The 17170-nt window shown below is 44.1% G+C and overlaps 1 long non-coding RNA gene across 3 annotated transcripts; it reads left to right on the top strand.

Annotated features, from left to right (window-relative positions):
• The first annotated feature begins 11284 nt into the window (after positions 1 to 11284).
• Positions 11285 to 16823, top strand: LOC110553470 (uncharacterized). 3 transcript variants are annotated; one of them, XR_009594689.1, is made up of 4 exons: positions 11285 to 11713; positions 13021 to 13378; positions 15613 to 16194; positions 16616 to 16823. It is a non-coding gene; the product is annotated as an uncharacterized LOC110553470 (long non-coding RNA). The 3 variants fall into 3 exon arrangements; XR_002476714.2 differs by lacking the exon at positions 13021 to 13378; XR_009594688.1 differs by lacking the exon at positions 13021 to 13378 and having other exon boundaries at positions 11289 to 11713; positions 16035 to 16194.
• The last annotated feature ends 347 nt before the right edge of the window (positions 16824 to 17170 follow it).

The following is a 17170-nucleotide window of genomic DNA, read 5'->3' as shown; positions in this document are numbered from 1 at the left end:
CTCTCCTGGGCTCTATTCAGGACTCTGCCCCCGCCACACAGTGCCAAGCCTCAGCTGCTCTCCATGGTCCCTTTATGCCTTCAAAACCAGTATCACCTAGGTGATTCTTATACTACCAAGTTCAGCTGTCAGCACAAGGTACACCCTCGGCCTTTCCGAAACACAGCTTCTGTGTGCTGACCCTGGGGAAACACTTCCCAGACTATCTCATTTCAATGATGCTGGCTTCTTCTTAATCAGAGCTGATTCTTCAGGCCCAGCTGACGAACATCCATTGTCCCAGCAAAACAATTTTTCTTTACTGCTTCTGCGCTCTTGTCAGTCAAAGCTGATTCTTCAGCTCCAGCTGACCAGACATCACAGACTCTTCACACAAAAGGCCTGGCAGAGTCTTTGCTTCCCTCTGAAACTTACAAGACAAGCCTCCATCACCTGCACTGCTCTCCAAGTTTCTACAGAACATCCCACTGAGGCCTCAACACTCGATGGCTTTTCTATCCCCAAAGTTCCAAAGTCCTTTCACAATCCTCCCGAAACCAACTTGGTCAGGTCTGTCACAGCAATACCCCTCTATCCTGGTACCAACGTCTACCTAGTTAGAGTTATCATTGCATGACCAAAACAAATTGGCGAGAAAAGGGTTTATTCATCTTACACTTTCACACTGTAGTCTATCACTGAAGGAAGTCAGGACAGGAACTCAAATGGGACAGGAACATGGAAGCAGAAACTGATGCAGAGGCCATGAAGGAACGTTGTTTACTGGCTTGCTTTTCAGGGCTTGCTCATCCTGCTTTCTTAGAGCACCTAAGACCAGCAGCCTAGGAGTGGTGTTGTTGAATATTAATATTCACTATTGATTAACTTTTAGTTGAGCAGCGGTCATTCCTAAGCCAGCTGTATACCCCAATCACCACACAGAGACTAGGATTTATTTAATTAACTTAGAGCACAGTGCTGGACAATAGTCACTCCATCCTAAACCTCCAAGCCCGCATAGTTTCCTCCCATTCAGATTTCCCACATTATACTTGCTTTTGTCATATCTTAGGTCCGGTTCATCTCTCCTCATGGTTTGAAGTCCCCTCCTGCTGATCTCACTCTCCTCCTTCCCCTCAAGTCCTTCTCCTCCCTTCCGACCAGGATGTCCCATCCTAATCTCTCCATGGCTCAGCATTGCGGATAGTTGTTTTATTAACAATACAGAGAACAAATGGTGGCATGTTTACACAAACCTGAGACAGGTGATACTTAGAATAAGCATCACAATGCAATGTCTGGATGAAATCAGAGAGTAGGGTAAAGAAATTAGCATTTGAATGAACAAGGGTAAATTGTATACATTCCAAAAAAACATTATACCAACAGAGTGACCCCACCCACAATAGGCTGAGCCCTTCCCCATGGATCAGTAGTTAAGAAAATGCCCTACATGCTCTCCTACACCCAATCTTAAGGAGACATTTTCTCAACTAAGCCTCCCCCCTCTCCAATGATTCTGGCTTGTATCAAGTTTAAATAAAACTAACTAACCCCTGACGTGAACACTCTGTTATCAAGATCTGTGGCAAAGTCTAAAAAAAATCTATATTTGCAAACATATACATATGTGTATATTCCCATATCTATACATAGATACAGATACAGATATAAATATATTCCCATACATATATTTCCAAATACACCACAGCCAAGGTGGTAAGGCCCTTTCCTGTTTTTCCTGTTTGATGACACCTGACCTGTTCTTCCTTTCAACAGATACCAAGCTTCTTTCTGCTCACTCTGTATTAGTCACAGAGTTAGATGCTGGCCAACCAACATGACCAGGAAAGTCAATGTCTCTGTTCCTTGCGGCTGGACCTGGGGAAATTTGAAAGGTATTTGCTCGTGACTGAAACCTACCTTTATGAGGCAGGAGGCCACGGTTAGAATTCAGAGAGGTGTCAGGATGTGAGCCAATGCCTGTTTTCACCCCAGCACTGAGTGTGGGGGTGGAGGCGTGGACTGAAAAGGGTAGATTCTCTGGTTTGTCAGCACATGGAAGTCTTGAGGGGTCCAGAGTACTTCTCCCTCCTGACCTCCACAACTGAAATGAGTCTTGCCCCAGGGCCTGTGGGACTCAATTTGCTGAAGACTTTCCAGGAAATAAAAGTTGTAATTACTGCAATGGGTGAGTGAGGCTTTCATTGCTGTCAGAATAGCATTTGCTGTGAAAGCCTCCCCCCGGGGGAGAATGGGGGAGCTGGGGGCGAGTGTTTCCATCTTTCTCACTAGAAGAAAGTGAATGGTTACTGGCTGGAGTGCAAAAGGCACCAGTGTTGGATTTATGGAGAAATCATTGGAATCTCTCCTTCTCCGCTTATTGCACTAGTCAAAGGAAATCCTTGGTTTTGGATTTCTTGTCTATCAGGCTCACTGGAGGCATTAAATGACCAAAAAAAAAAGTCAAGTGATCAGCAGAATCTTACTAGACCATAGTAGGCAGAGATCAATAAGTCATTGCTATTAATCGCATTGATACACCAAAAAAAAAAAAAAAAAAAAGTAGCAAAGATATATTTCTACCTAAATCTATAGATAGTCATTTGCATGGCCAATATCTTGACAAGATTTCTACCACAGAATCCTAGGATTTGTACTCTGTCTGTATTTTCTTTTTTAAAATTATTTTTATTATTTATGTGTGTATGAGTATATACACACGAATATGTATGCACGTGCCCTTCGAGGCCAGAAAAGGGCTTTGGATACTTTGAAGCTGAAATTATAGGCGTTTGTGAACCAGTGAACATAGGTGCCAGGATCCAAACCCCAGTTCTCAGAATAAAGAAACAATCACTCTTAACTGCTGGACTATCTGTCTAGCCCATACCATATATATATATATATATTTTTTTTTTTTTTACTTTTAAATTCATTTATCTAGTTGTTCACCTGACATCCCAGTTGTAGTCCCCATCCTCCTCTTTTCCTGATTTCATCCTTCCTTCCCTTTTTCTCCCTTCCCCCATCCCCTACTCCTCTGAAAGGCCCCCACTCCCACCACCCCCTGCCACTAACCCACCCAGTCACACTAGGACTGAGCACACCCTCTTCCATGGTAGCCTGACAAGGCAGCCCCACCAGGACGAAGTGATCAAAGAGCATGCAACAGGAGACCAGTTCAGAAACAGCGCTCCCATCCTCACCCTGCACACATGCGCCTGCCTGCTTTTTTCCCTTATGGAGACCCACAAGAAGACCAAGTTGCCTATCAAGTATATATGTTTAGGGGGTCTAGATCCAGTCTATGCATGGTCCTTGGTTGGTACTTCAGTCTCTGCAAGGACCCATGGGCCCAGGTTGGTTAGCTCCCTTAGCTAATTCTTTAAAGCTTTCTTCATGAGCTAGGAATGTGGCTCAGTGCCTTGGCAGGCAGGAGTTCTGTGATTCTCTCCCAACACCCGAAGAACAAACAAACACACACACATAAACAGACAATCAAAAACACCTTTTCTCATTCAAAGGCTGTAATAGAGAAGGCCAACTGGGTAAGACGTCAACAAACAAGAAGGATCTCCTAGAAACATGGCTTCCATGCCCTGTTTGCTGCAAAAAAAGAAAATAATGAATCCTTTTTATTTTCTTTTTGCACCTGAGCCTTGGTGGGAATAATTGTTTTGGTATGCAGGCTTGGGGGGGCGGTTCTAGGGGGCTAAAGAACAGACCATTAATAGTTTTGATTCTTTAGGCAACAAGAGAATAGAAAGACTGAGGGCTGGTGAGTCGAGAGGACAAACTTAAAGATGCTTTAGTGACTGGAGAGCACCTCTCATGAGCCGGGGCCATGGGGAAAGTGGTGGGAGAATGGCCAAGGAAAGTCCAGGAGGAAGAAAAGGTGATGAAAGTGAAAGTAGAACATTTCGTCAGGTCCTGCAGCACTGTTTTGGTTACTTTCTCACTGCTGTGACCAAATGCCTGACAGCACAACTTAAGGGAGGAAGGGTTTATTTTGGCTCCCCATTTCAGGGGATCCCATCTCTTCATGTCCCAGAGGTCACAGGAGCTGGGCCACCTCCATCTCTAGATTCGGAAGCATGCAGCAGCAACTCCTCACATCCCGGTAGATTAGAAAGTAGAGAGCACCAGCCAGAGCCAGAAGCCGACATCACCACCAAGGGCCCAGCCCCACAGATCCACTCCTGTTAGCTAAGCCAAAGTCACAAACACTTAACTTCCCCAAACAGTGCTGCCAGCTGGGGAACACAGGCTCAAACTCATGAGCCTGGAGGTGAATGTTTCAGACTCAGCCATTAAAAAACAAAACAAAACAACAACAACAAAAAAAAAAAAAACAAAACACTTCAAGCATTGCCTACATCTCATCTCTGCGTTGCATCATGCCAGGCTGTTTAGTTATTGGTTCATTCATTTATTGATTCAGCAGAGATTTTGCTTCTCTTGTGTGTCTTCTCATTTCTATATGAATGAATGATCTGAAATATTAGACCAACTTTGGGCATGCTGCTTTAGCTCCATGCCTTCATTCATTAATTGGCACCAGAGAGTGGGGGTTCTTACGTCATAGGCAGGAGGACTGAATGACCACATGGAGAGAGTGCCTGGAAAACAATAAATTCTTAGTCAATGTTAGCTGCTGTTTTTTAATGAACAGTGATTTGTGTGTCAAACTATGAGTAGGGTTTTGGGGGATTTTGGGGGGGACTGGTTTGATTTTGGGTTTTTGGTTTGTTTGGGATTTTGTTTGTTTTGGTTTGTGGAAGTTGTTTTTGATTGATGATTGATTGATTGAAGATAGGTTTTCTCCATGTAGCCCTGGCTGTCTTAGTACTCATTCTATAGTCCAGACTGGCCTTGAACTCACAGAGATCCACCTGTCTCTGCCTCTGGAGGGCTGGGATTAAAGGTGGGCACCACCACTGGCTGGCCTGAGTGGGGTTTTTAGAAAGTTATCATTTCTCTCCAAGCCTCCTCTTTCCAACACAAACTCGCTCCAATTCAAGGCCACATGATTTCCAGTGAGCACAAGCTTTCCCGGAGTCCATGATATCTGAGTTCCGTACTTCCTTTGTGTAAGATCCTCCTCCGGCCTTGCCTCATTTTGACTCCTTTCTTTCATTTTAACCACCAAAGAATTCTAACCTCGTTCATCATCTGCATATCGTTCTTCTGATTCTTGCCCTCACTACAGGAATGAGTCCTGGATTCTCCAATACCTATACATAGACAATTTTTAAAGCCCTAACAGAAAGCGCTCTCTAGATTTTATTTTCCTTTCCCTTCATTCTCACCATTTCTTCTCACATGATTTTCTGGTTTTGAACTCTCTGATACAGGTTAAAAACGGCTGGTTCATCTTGAGGTGATTAATAAACTTGAATTCATTCTTATATTCCAAGCTGATGGCTCTCACAGGATTCAACACAAGATTTATTTATATTTGAGCTATGTCTACAATTTCCCTCAAATCTCCCTGTCTCCATTTGCCTACTGTAGAGAATGGAAATCTCATCAAATTCTTGCCGACCCCACAAGGGTAATATAAAGGTTAATGAGGCAATTTCCCAGCAGTTCCTGGAGTGCTGAGAGTGTATGAATACTGTTATTGCATGATTACCGAGGACTTTCTGTGCAGACATTTCCCTGTAGATAAGAACTCTTAGTTTTGATTTCTCAGATCAAAATTGTTGAATTTAGTTCCTTTCAACTTCACCATTTTTGGTAAGCATTTTGTTGATTCTGATGAATGGAATTCTGAAAGACTCATGTAAGTTAGAATAAACACAACTATTTATATACATGTAAGGGGTTATTTTATTTACCACAACAAGGATTCTATATTCATTTCTAAAAGTGCTTTCTAGACACAAGTTTCTAGAAATTTTCAAAAATTTGATAGCAGAACGCTTAGCTATTCCTCCATCCTCATTCCTGTATTTGGGTACCATCTAAGATATCCTCAGCAACTGTTACTCCATCTCTACCTGCATTTCCTCTTGTTCATTCCTAAATCCTTAGCAACTGTTACTCCATCTCTATCTGCATTTCCTCTTGTTCATTCCTAAATCCTCATAACCAGTAGGAAAAGGCTCTGTGATGTCAACTCCTTCCGTCTGTGATTCCGGTCTTCCTTCATTCTTCGGAGCAGACACACTCACTTCCTGCTTTCCTGAAGAAATACAAGTAGTCAAAGGGGACCTCCATGATCTCCCACCACCATGAACTCTGCCCCTATTCCTCCTTCTGTTGACAGATGAGCCATTTGTGCTTTCCTGTCCCATGCCTTAAGACACTGGGCCAGCCTTCTTATTGTCACCTGTCTCATCTGACCATCCCCTCACACATGCATGTTGCTTGGTTTTCCACCCATAAGTAATCCTTTAAATCCCACTTGTTCCTCAAACTGACACTCATTTCTCTGAATCATTTTGCAGAAGTCCTTGACAGCGTTTTGTAGAGCCATGGATCCAGGCTCTCCTCCCATTCCATCACTCCGTGCATTACATCCACGCCCAAGCCTCCATGATTCCTCTGGAACTGCCCGTTTTAAGGTCATCATTGATTGCATCTTTGATAAGCCTCGTGATTTCTCAGAATTTATGGTGCTCCACCTGGCAGGAGAGGTGACACAAGTGGCTTGCTCCATCCTCCCTACACACTTTCTTCACTTGGCTTCCAAAACAATACAATTACCTAGGTGTCCTCCAGATTTTCTAGCTATTTAATCTCGGTCTCTTTTATTGCTTCTTTTCTTTCTACTATAGATCACTTCCATTCTGCCTCACCACCTCCAGCCTTGTCTTGGTTCCTATCAGCTTTCACCTCTGTTATTGCCACCATTCTTCCAGGATATTCTCAGCACAGCAGTCTATTCAGTGCTATGAGGCTGTAAGCTGAGTTGTTCTGCTCAAACATTCCCAGGCTCCCCTCACACTTGAAGCAAGAACCAGTCATTGCTGTATTCTGCCAGGCCACTCTGACAGAGCCTGGGTTCCCTCTCCTGTTACTCACCACCTTGTTCTCCAGCCATGCTGACCTCCTCACAGCTCCTTGGCTTGTTCCTACCAGGCCGCATTGATTCCAGGAAATTTATCCTTGTTCCTCCTTCTGCTTCACTCCCGAATAGCTCCAAGCCAAGCTAGCTCCCTTGTTTGTCCACTCCCTTACACTGGACAACCCTCCTCAGTAAGGCTGCCATGGACATTATCATAAGCCCAACCCTTCCTCAAGCCCTTTTCTACTTTATTCCATAGCACTTATCATACCTGCTCAAGGTTAATTCTTTTATTGTTTGTCTTTGCACTAGAATGTAAGTTTCATGAAAACAGCATTTTTTTTCTGTGTGTGCACACACATGTGTGCATGTATGAAGAAAACCAGGTATCATCTTCAAGAATGTCATCAGCAGCTGGGCATGGTGGTGAACACCAGTAATCCCAGCACTTGGGGAGGCAAAGGCAGGTAGATTTCTGTGAGTTTGAGGCCAGATTGGTCTACAGAGTGAGTCCAGGGCAGCCAAGGCTACACAGAGAAACCCTGTCTCAAAAAACAAAAAACAAACAAACAAAAAGAATCTGCTTCTTTTGGAACAGAATCTCTCATTGGCCTAGAGATCAGCAATTAGGCTAGTCTGGCTGGCCAGGGAGTCTTGGAGGCCATCTGTCTGTCTCCACAGCACTGATAGAGGTGTGCACCACACATGGCCTCTTTACCTTGGCTCTGGAGGTTGAACTCCACGTCCTCATGCTTGCAGTGTAAGCAGTTTATGAACTGAGCTGTCTCTCCAGCCCAATAACAGTAAACACTCAGTATGCATGTCTGCTAAATAAGTGAGTGACTACGGGGAATTGTATAATAATTGTTTTGTATAGAAATCTCATGTTGGCATTGAAGTCTGTCTTTGCTGTGGGTTAGGTCACCTCCGAGGCCTGCAGGTTTACAGTGTTGCTGAAACTAGGTGTCCCTCTGTCCAGCCTCGTGTGCTGACAATATCTTCTCTGCAGAAGCCTCGGATGTGCTCAGGGAAGCCTGGCTCTCCACCAGTTGTGTGCCAATCTCACTGTTAACTAATTGACAGAAGCAAATAGGATTTTGTCCTTTTTTGACACTCAACAACATCGTCAGATGTCAGTTCAATTGGCTTTTGCCTCTTTGTTTTGTACCCAAATCCAGTTGATCAACAACTGGTCATTTCAATTTAGAGTTCATCAAATCTTAAGAAACCAGCTGTTCCATGAATCTCTGTTCTCACAGTTTGTCTCTTAGGGTCAGCGTGAGCATAACCATTTAAGTTACATATCATTCAACAATCAATAAACATTTAGAAAACTACATGGTCCCATGCACAGTGTGATAGGTACACGCCTTGTACAAGGCCCAGGCTTTGTCTCTGAAGACATCAAAGTCTAGAAGGGTACACAGACTTGCCGATTGACCCAACACGATATCGCAAGCCCACTGACGGGCAAGCAGTAATGAGAACACCGAGCAGAGAGTAATGAGATGGGTGGGGAGAAACGTGTTTTTAAGAACGACAAACTGCTTTCTGAAGTTGTGGTCCAGGATCCTCAAAACGGCTGCACAGCTGCTTCTGCTTCCAGGGTCCTTAGTCACCAACCCAACTGGGAGCTGTTCATCGATTGCCTTGAACTTGAGCAATGTTCCAAAGCTCTGGTGAAGACTTGGCTTTTTTTTTTTTTATATATAAACTTTATATAATGCTCCCCTACGGTAGTCCCTGGCTGGGCTACAGTAACTCAGCATACCTTGTTGTTAGGTTTTTCTTCTAGATGGTTGTCACTGGGGCTTCAGAGTGTACACTTGATCTTCTACATCGCTGAGGAGGCCACAGGCCTGGGAACATGGCTGCCCTTCCTAGGTGTGCTGGCTGACTCAGGTCACCCTGTCTTTCAACAGGTCCTAATTGGAAAACATATCAAGCAAATGCATCAGTCTCTACAGTTCATTCCTTGCAGAACACAAGCCAGTCTTACTTTCCTCCAGGCTAGAACTGGGCAACACAGCTCTATTGTGGCCCATCCTCCTCCCTTGTGAGTTCAATTACAAAGGGTCTATGCATCCAGGAGAAACCAGTGCCAGGACCCTGAGCTGGACACTCTTGTGGAAAGCAGTCTTGGAGACAGCCTTAAGCCTTTCGTTTAAAGAGGCTCCAGCGCAGCTTCCCGGGCTCTGAATCAAACCTGAAACCTAAATCTGCGGGAGTGCTCAATGGTAGTAACCTCTCATCCCTGGGGGCTACTACAATCCTCCAGGCTAGTCCTCTCTGAACCAGGTTCGGTGTTTGTCCTGACCTAGAACAAAGGACATAGAAATAACGACACATTCTCTGCTCTGCTCTTGTCCTTGACCTGACCTGACTGTGAGGACATGTTCAGTCAGGTGTAGACCATCTTCATCCACACCGGATGATTTGGCTCTTTCATTCTCCATGATCAAGTTACCTTGATTACATTGCCAAGGGGAGGGGAGGAAGTGTTCTTAGCAGCCAACTCTGTCAGCCCTGAGCAGTGTCTTGGGATGGTCATGGTAGGCTGGTCCTTTAGCCATTTCTGCTGTCACCTCCTCTGTCCCTCCTCTGAACCTGTAGCTTCTGTGAACAGTATCTCTGCCCCTCTCACTGCTGCTGCCAGTTGCCACTAAAAACATGCACGGTTGAATTGTTTTTCACAGCTGAATGTGTTCTGTTTCTGGCAGCCTTGATAAACGCTGCCTGCCTGCAGAGCTGCCCTGGGCCAAGACAGCCTCTGCAGATGGATTCAGAGAATAGCAGCCGAGCTACAGGATTCAGAGCATGGAGACTCAGCTCTGATCGCTTCCCTCAGAAGGCAGCATGTCAGTGAAAGCCCAAACAATTTATCTAGGACACAGCTCCAAACTCTTTGGTCTCTTTGAATCTTTCCATGAGGAACAACATTCCTGAGAAACATCACGTAGAGAACAAGGGTTCTGGACAGGTGTAACGTAAGCAAAGCTCCCCTCTTTTCAAGATCTCTTTTTACACCCTGGGTTTAAAATATTTGACCTGAGGAATCCTTTGAAGGATTTAAAAGCGCTCCACCTAAGTGTGACATCAAATCACAACTTGACATAAATGTTCCTTAATGTCCTGTGAAATAGATCATCACTGATACCAAGCTTGCCAGGGAGGTACTCCTCCTAAGGAGTAGCCAAGGGTGGACACTCCTTGGTCTCAGACAAACCAGAACAGTGCCCTGTCACAAGCGTTGTCACAAGCTTTACCTGTAGGGGGCCTGTGACCGCCATTTCCTCACCCCGGTTCGTTTTTTTCTTCATGTTTTTCTGCGTCACATTATATACCAATTTGAGAGACATCCCCCCTTCTCGAATATGATCTCTATAAAGACAAGGATTTATATTTTTACAGTCCTATCACCAGCGTCTGAAGGATACTTCACAGTGAATAGAAGTCTTTTCAAGAGATAAACTTACTCCCCTGAGCACTCTGACACATGCGCTACAAAGCATCCCTCATCGCACGGAGGGAAGCAATGTGGGTGCTCAAGTAAACTGCCCAGAAAACAGAGCAAGTCAGTGGTGAGGGGCACGATAAAACTCAGTAACCTCAGGCTCTCCGTACGCATTGTAGTTATTCGTTTATCCCAAACCAATCAGTGTATATTGATTGCATATGTGGTATATCTTATGCTGATCAAAGGGATAGGTGTCACCATTATAAAAAAAAGAGAAAATGGAAGGGAATGGAGGTGATTTACTTAAATTCCCACATTAGAAAAAGGACGCGGGCAGGGACTTGAGCCTGCCTGGGCTGGTTTCTAAGAGTGAACTAGTGTCAAGGCTAATTATCTGAACATAATAAGGAAAGACAACAGCTGTGGGCTCCGAGTAGCCCTGCGCTTTCTCGCCAGGAGTGTGAAGCCATGGCTGCTCTTTTCCCACCCAGGCCATGTCTCAGGGTTGTGTTTGCAGCCTACCACGCTGAGGAATGCAATAACATCCCCTTGCTGACAAAGGGCAGGTTTGCCCCCTCGCCTTCCGTTCACTCTAAAACAGCGCATCACAAATTTCAGCGCTCTGCAGCTGTGACCCAGCCTCCCATGTGCGCAGCATCTACCTCAACCTTGTAGGGCTAGGAGGGTGCTGTTTCCAAGAAACCCATGCTGCTCATTCCACGGTAACAAAGTCCTTTGTCTTTGACCCACAAGTCTCAACTTTTCTGCCAATGTCCATGAAACAGTAACAGGCCAGCTTATTAACTGGCAAGCAGGGTGCAGGTCCAGAGCCTGCCTCTGTTAGCTTTCAGAAGTTACCCAGGTTACAAAACAGAACAAACCACAGATGGTGACCAAAATCACCGTGTCAATCAATTCACTAAAAGTTCATGGAACTCGAGTGACATAGAAGATGGTCAGTTAGCCGGAAACTTGTTTAATGCGAAATAAAACTTTATGTGACACAGCATTTTGGATGAAGAATGAAGGCCTTGCCCAGTGATGTGTGTGTATTGCCATGGCCTTTCTACCGATTGTACTCGTCCAAATAGAGCAAACGGCGAAAACACATGAGAGCACCTAGAGAAAAATCAGAAGAATGACGTGGGCAGATCAAATCAAGGATGTCCGTACTCAGAGTCAGTTCAGGAATTTATGTGTAAACTGGCTGAGCACCCTCCTAGCATGTCGGGTCCCAGGTTCAACCGCCAGCATTCAATGAGGTAGGTGCTAACTTCAAGTAAGAAATTCATCAATGAGGAAAGTAGAAATGATGCCAACTAGCCTGAGCATCACTCAACAAATTAACCAGTTCTTGTGTGTGTTTTCCAGGGGAGTTTTATGTAGCCATGCACTGAATAGTTTCTGTGCTGTGTCCCACACAGTAGGCTGCACCTTTGATTTCATGTAGTTCAGGTTCTAATCTAGACAAACAGGATAAATAAGTCAATTGCGTAGTGAATTAAAGAGTCGCAAATGCTCTGGAGAGAAACAGTGTCGTCTTCATTTTCTTTCTTTTTTTTTAAAGATTGATTGATTGATTTTATATAAGTGCTCTATCTGTATGTACACTTGCATTCCAGAAGAGGGCATCAGATCCCATTACAGATGGTTGGGAGCCACCATGTGGTTGTTAGGAATTGAACTCAGGACCTCTGAAAGAGCAGACAGTGTGCTTAACCACTGAGCCACGAGCCAGCCTTGAGTCTTGATTTTCTTTTTTTTTTTTTTTTTTTTGTTTTTTTGTTTTTTGTTTTTAATAATTTTTTTTATTTTTTTTATCAGTTACATTTTATTAACTGTATCCCAGCCGTGTCCCGATCCCTCATTCTCTCCCAGTCCCTCCCTCCCTCCCTCATCTCCACCATGCCCCTTTACAAGTCCACTGATAGGGGGGACCTCCTCCCCATTCATCTGATCCTATTTTATCAGGTATCTTCAGGACTGGCTGCAAAGCCCTCCTCTGTGGCCTAACAGGACTGCTCCTCCCTTCGGGGGTGGGGAGACCAAAGAGCCAGTCATTGAGTTCCTGTTAGAAATAGTCCCTGTTCCCCTCACTTTGGGAAACCAATTGGTTACTGAGCTACCACAGGCTACATCTGAGTGGAGGTTCTAGGTTATATCCATACATGGTCCTTGGTTGAATGTCAGTCTCAGAAAAGACCCTGTGCCCAGATATATTTGGTCCTTGTGGAGCTCCTATCCTTTCCCCATCAGACTAACTCCCCTTCTTTCTTATGATTCCCTGTACTCTGCCAAAGGTTTGGTCATGAGTCTTTGCTTTGAAAACACTGCTAGTTAGAGTCTTTCAGATGAGCTCAGTAGACTCCTGTCATACGTTCAATGCACATCCCATCTGTCTTTCTAAATGAGGATTGATCATCTTACCCCATGTCCGCTCAATTGATTATCTTTTTTAGGTGTATAGATTTCATTATGTTTATCATATCTTATAGGTCTATATAAGTGAGTATATCCCATGTTTGTCTTTCTCCTTCTGGGATATTTCACTCAGAATGATCTTTTCTAGATCCCACCATTTGCCTGCAAATTTCATGATTTCCTCCTTTTTGATTGGAGTCTTGATTTTCAATAAGAGATAAAGGAAGGCCTCGTTGAGAAACTACTTTTTTGAACAAATATTTGAAAGAGGAAAGGGAATGAGCCAACCAGGTAGAGAGAACAAGGCCCCCAAACTGAGACTGTGAGCATCTTGACCAGAGGACAGCGGTGTTGGGTGAATGGAGCAAACCCAGTGGACCAGGAGGTGAGGTCAACACTAAAAGAGGACAGAGGGGCTCTTCAAAGGGGCCACATAGGTCCCCGTGGGACCACCACGAGAACTTGGGCTTGTATCCCGTGGTTTATCTGAAGAATTTTAACCAGAGGTATGAAATCTTAACCAGTCAAATGCAATATCCTTGGTGAGTCCAGTTGAAAGGCTGGGAGTTGGATGAGTCTATCGGTGTTTGAGATTTGTTTTTCCTTCCCTGAAAACACCTTACCAAGCAGGTCTTCTGGCTACTTGCCCTGCAAGGGTGGAATCCTTGGCCTGAGAGATTTTTATTTTTTCTCACAGTCCAAGAAGACCCGCCCCATCTAGTTCTGGTTCACCTGTGGACCACCTGCCATCGGCATAAACACATCTCCCGAGCTCACACCCAAGCAGAGCTGGGCGTTCCCAAACAGATCATTAGAGCTTTGGCCTATCATCTAAAGTGGTGATGATCTCAGTGGCAGGGCTCTCATTATTTAATGAAAAGGTTCTCATTTTTAGGTTCACAGCAACTTCTTGGCTGAAGACATGAACTGCCTCTGTGAACATACTGTTTTATTTGTGTCTCTACTTATTAAAATCAATATAGATGCTACATTATGTAAAGGAAGCCAAGTATGTAAATGTAATCTTCTATACACAATTCAGGTAGAATCAAAGAAATGTGCTTTCAGAAGAAAATCGTATGGAAACATTTTTCTAAATTTCAATGAGATAAAGCCCGTGTTAAATATAACTGGTTCTGAGGACTCATGGGCATACACTTTGTTAATTCTGTGACCTTCTGCATTAGCTATTCTACTCAAATGCCCAAATGCCCATTAAGGTGCAGGAGATATGTGCATCACACTCTACATTAAGCCTTGTGTGTGTGTTTAGAAGGCAAAGATGAGTAAGACCAAAATGATAAAATACAGTAACAACTACAGTGTGTAAACGTGAAAATGTAGCTACAAGTGAGCTGTGAGAAATGTCGTAAAAATGTAAATGAAAAACAAAGTCAGACACTGAACTTTCCATCCTAGTGGTCTTTTAAAAAAATCAGTAGTGGCCAAGCAGTGGTAGTGTATGCCTTTAATCCCAGCCCTTGTGAGGCAGAGGCAGGTGGATCTGAGTTCGAGGCCAGCCTGGACCACAGAATGAGTTCCAGAACAGCCAGGGCTACACAAAGAAACTCTGTCTTGAAAAACCAATATAAGTAAGTAAGTAAATAAATAAATAAATAAATAAATATCAGTACTGAAGCCATCGTGGCAGCTCACACCTTTAGTCCCAGCACTTGGGAGGCAGAGCACTGGTGAGTTCAAGGCCTGGTCTACACAGCAAGTTCCAGGCTAGCCAAGGCTACATAAAGAGACCCTATTAAAAAAAAACAACTAACAATAAATAAAAATAAGAATTAGTATAGAAAGATGCCTCATCCCTTGAGGCCAAGTGAAGGCCACCACTTTCGGTGAATAGCAAGGACTCTGGATTCAGACTGTGGCTGGCCACCTGGTACCACAAAGCCTGTCTGCACCTCACTTCCTCATCTGTGAAATGGGATAAGAACCCTTCAGAAAGGTTCTGGAAGAGTGATTTGAGGTGATACATGAGAGGATGCCTGGAACACTGTCTAACACACAATATCCTCTCAATAAACTTTAGCTATTCGATTACCAGCGCTTCCTTAGAGTCTGTGCCGGGTAGTTTTACGTCAACTCGACACAAGCTAGAATAATCAGAGAGGACAGAACCTCAATTGAAAAAAATGCCTCTGTAAGATTGGGCTGTAGGCAAGGCTGTAGGGCATTTTCTTAATTAGCCATTGAGGGGGGACGCCCCTGCCCATTGTGGGTTGCTGTCACCCTGGAGTAAGGGGTCCAGGTTCTATAAGAAAGCAGGCTGAACAAGCCTTGAGAGACTGACCAATAAGCTGCATGCCTCCATGGCCTCTGTATCAGCTCCTGCCTCCAGGTTCCTGCCCTGTTTGAGTTCCTGTCCTGACTTCCTTTGATGATTAAATATGATGTGGAAGCCAAATAACCCCTCTCCTTCCCAAGTTTCTTTGATTGTGGCATTCCCACCACAGCAATTGTAACCCTAACTAAGATGGAGTTCAAAGCTTTTCAGCAAGAAAGCCTTTGAAAGAGAAGATTTAGGCATTTAGTGTGTTGAAAGTTCCACCAGACAGAAGACTGGTGGCTTTGCTCTCTGGTCACCCCTGTGGTTCAGAAACCCTCATTAACATACCCCAGGAAAGAAGTCCCACACAAATTTGACTGAGGAAAGCAATCAGCCTTCTTGAGGATGTTTGCTTATTAAAGTTTTACTTTTGTAACAACTGGATATGTGGCATTTTCTCAGAGGACCCCACAGAGCGTGGAGAAAGAAAATGCAAGCCTGCCCGTACAGATAGACATTCAGTCTTTGCTGACACCGTAAGCCCTTCGCCTCAAAGCACTGACCGGGTGCACGGCTCAACTATGGACATGAAGCCACTGGGTCCAGACATGATGAGTGTGTTGAAACGACCTGCACAGGTTACTTTCGACCTCTGGACACCACAGTGAGACACAGACATCCTGGGAAACCTGATGTGTCCAAGTTGGGAAAGTCGGACCCATAGTTAGTCCATGCCCTGGCTCTGAGGGGAACCTTAAGTATTTGACTTGGCTTTCATTTGGTTGTTGAAACACTGTGATGTGGTTCTGGAAGCATCAGTGCAGTTTTTGGGGCACTTATTAGTGATCCTAAACAGAAATACAGCCCACATCTTATAACTGAAGGTCGCCGTCTGTGACGAATAACGATCAACACTGGAGAGCCACAGGGAACACTGAGAAAAGCCGAGGAAATGGAGTTCGAGGATTGTTAAACACCTGTTTTGAAGCAGTCTATAATGTACCTGTGGAGAGGGTGATTAGAATCCATTTAAGATAAAAATCTGTAAGTATTTTAATTTTACATGTGATTTTACAGTGTGCCGGCTTTCCATGGCTCCTGTATCCTGTTTATGATCATTATAGCCTTAATAAGATGTATTTTCCAGGCCTTAAGCTCTCCAGATCAGAAAAATGAGCTCCTTCTCTTGGGATATCTTGGAATGCAAGAGCCAGTAAATCAGATTGACAGTTAGCACTGGGACATATCTCCGTCACTGTCGGCTTTGCTCACCACAGGGAGGCGTTTCTGCTAACAGTGTCACTGAAATCCTCCCAAAATCAATCATTCGACATGGGCCTAAGAACATAATTACATAAATATAAACCCGCTGAAGGATCATGCCTAGGCCAAAGTCTAATTAATGTGAACAATAAGCAATCAGTAACCGCCTCTTCTAACTAAGAAACCATTGATGTGTCCATAGAGCTCAAATCCTGTTTGGATGTCAAGAGCCCCATCTGCTGGTGGAATGTGACTGAGCCGCAGCCTCCAGACTGATGGAAAAACAGATGCATCAGAAGAGTAGAAAATGAACCACAGTTTCTGTATCCATTCCTCTGTTAAGGGACATCGGGATTGTTTCCAGGTTCTGGCTATTATGAATAAAGCTGCTACAAACATGGTTGAGCAAATGTCCTTGTTGTGTACTTGAGCATATTTTGAATATATGCCTAGGAGTGGTATAGCTGGATCTCGAGGAAGTGCAATTCCTAAATGTCTGAGAAAGTGCTAGATTGATTTCCAAACTGGTTATACAAGTTTACATTCCCACCAGCAAAGGAGGAGGGTTGCTCTTTCTCCACAATCTTTCCAGCATGTATTGTCACTTGAGTTTTTAATCTTAGCCATTTTGATGGGTCATTTTGATTTGCATCTCCCTGAAGGCTAAGGATGTTGAGTATTTCTTTAAATGTTTCTCTACCATTCTGTATTCCTCTATTGAGAATTCTCTGTTTAGCTCTGTACCCCATTTTAATTG

This window comes from Meriones unguiculatus, chromosome 10, assembly GCF_030254825.1.
Source record: "Meriones unguiculatus strain TT.TT164.6M chromosome 10, Bangor_MerUng_6.1, whole genome shotgun sequence".
Taxonomy (NCBI): Eukaryota; Metazoa; Chordata; class Mammalia; order Rodentia; family Muridae; genus Meriones; species Meriones unguiculatus.
The sequence above is the reverse complement of the archived record's forward strand: the minus strand, read 5'-3'. Positions and strand labels throughout refer to the sequence as shown.